This window comes from Furipterus horrens, unplaced genomic scaffold (assembly GCF_987537825.1).
Source record: "Furipterus horrens unplaced genomic scaffold, mFurHor1.1.pri manual_scaffold_5, whole genome shotgun sequence".
NCBI lineage: Eukaryota > Metazoa > Chordata > Mammalia > Chiroptera > Furipteridae > Furipterus > Furipterus horrens.
The window spans coordinates 37,269,780-37,272,056 of record NW_028327175.1 but is presented as its reverse complement, the minus strand read 5'-3'; the positions used below and the strand labels follow the sequence as shown (position 1 = coordinate 37,272,056).

Below are 2,277 nucleotides of genomic sequence, written 5' to 3'. Positions count from 1 at the left end.
CATCACAAAACATTTGAGGTGACTTACAATCTATATCCAATATACAAGGATCAAATAGTTGAGAAAATCAGGCAAATTTTTGTTTTCCTATTTCTAAAAAAATTAAAAGGCAGGGGCAAAATGATCACCATGTAGCATATAACACTCAACATTGGAAAATTGTTTAAGGTGCGCCTTGAATTTGTATCTAAACCTGAAACCTGTGCCAGACTTAATAGCAAGTGGCAAGTGCAAGGGAAAAGCCCTAGCCGAAAATGTCATTTATATTTGAACAGGTTACTAGCCAAGCTTGTGGAAGCCTGTACCTCCAAATAAACAGATTCTCTTTCTTTTTAAAAGAAAGCTGTGCTGGGCCTGCAGGTCTATGGTGAGCTGCAGACACATTTCTCTCTTCCACAGGATGGGGTTTGTTAAAGTTGTCAAGAATAAGGCCTTCTTCTAAAGACAACAAGTGAAATTTAGAAAACAACAAGAGGGTAAAATTGATTACTATGCTTGAAAATGCTTGGTAATCCAGGGTAAAAATAAGTACAATGCACCCAAATACAGGATTGATAGTTTGTGTAACCAACAAAAACATCATTTGACAGATTCCTTATGCTTGTATAGAAGGAGATATAATAGTTTGTGCAGCTTATGCTCATGAACTCCCAAAGTCTGGTGTGAGGTTGTCCTGACAAGTTACACTTATTGTGCTGGTCTGCTCCTGGCCCCACAGTCTTCTCAGTAGGTTTGTCATGGACAAGATATATGAAGGCCAAGTGGAGGTAACTGGAGATGAATACAGTGAGGAAAGTACTGGTGGTCAACCTGGGCCTGCTATTTTGATGCAGGGCTTCACCTGCTATCTGGAAATGAATGTGGGGGGACACTGAAGGGTGCAGTGGACAGAGGCTTGTCTCTACCTCACAATGCCAAATGATTCCCTGGTTATAATTCAGAAAGCAAGGAATTCAATGCAGAAGTACCTTGAAAGCACATCATGGGTCAGAACATTGCAGATCATGTGTGTTACCTAAGGGAGCAAGGGGATGCTCACAAGAAACAATTCTCTCAATACATAAAGAACAATGTAACTCTAGACAGGATGGTGGAGATGGATAAGAAAGCTCATGCTGCTCTAAGAGAGAATTTAAGATACACCTAAGAAAGATGTTTAAAAGAAGAGGAGGGACTGTTCCAAAATGCCTCTTGCCCAGAAGAAAGATTGTATAGTTCAGAAGAAGGTAACCTTCCTTAGAGCTCAAGAACTGGCTGCTGAGAGTTGAAACCAAGCCACAATTTTCTGTGAAGATTTTGCATATAAAGACGATAATAAACTTGACAAAGCAGCTAAAAATATAATTTATGGGGCCTCCACGATGAGAAAGAAAACTCTAGATTATGACTCAAGGCTTCTTCTGTTGCTGATTTCAAAACAATGGTTGAGATTTTATTGATCAAGCAAGAAAAATAATTTAAAAGGCAAGATTTTTTATGTAGCTGAAACCAACCTCCAACACAACTTAATTCCATTGAAGCTTTAGCTTCCAGTCTCCTCCAAAATTGGAGACATAATAATGCTCACAACATACTGTACAGATGATGTGTTGTGGAGTCATGCACCTGAAACCTGTATAATTTTGTTAACTAGTGTCTCTCCAATACATTCAATAAAAGAGAAAAAATTGGCCACAGTTTGAAAGCTGAAAAAACATCATAAATTTCTCATTTCTTTTTTATTATGCATTATAAAGGCAAGGAGTACATAGGAAGGCTGGCTCAGTGTTGTTTCCACTCTCCAGTTTTTTTTGCCTGTGGCATTTCTGACATTCTCAGATCTTCTAAGGTTCTTTATTAACTGTTTTTTTCTTCTGATTATAGAGTAGCAAAACATCCTAGAGAGGTTGGCCCTGGTGCATGACAATGGAAGAGCTCTTACCCTAGAGTACTGGGTCTGCCTTGCTCACTGAGCTGCCCTGTGGGAGCCCTGGAAGCGACATGGGATGTTCCCTCTCAGACTGGAACTGGGAATCGTTCTATTTAGAAGGACAGCTGTCATTTAATATTCATTGAGCAGCCTCCATGTTCCAAGAGCTGTATGAAGTATATATGTGATATGCCATTTAAAAAAGAGAGATTAATTTTGATAGGAACCAGTTACTGCTGATAATTGACTTGATGATTGTATAGAAAGAGGTAGAAGGGATTCTTGGTGTTTTTAAGGTTTGCTGAGAAAAATGGTAGGCGGATTGCCAAGATGGTGATCCTGAAAAACCATTTACAACATTCAATTAA

At 38.9% G+C, this 2,277-nt stretch overlaps 1 pseudogene; it reads left to right on the top strand.

Moving 5' to 3' along the window:
• Positions 1-400: 400 nt before the first annotated feature.
• LOC150008405 (large ribosomal subunit protein uL18 pseudogene) lies at positions 401-1,268 on the top strand (annotated as a pseudogene).
• The last annotated feature ends 1,009 nt before the right edge of the window (positions 1,269-2,277 follow it).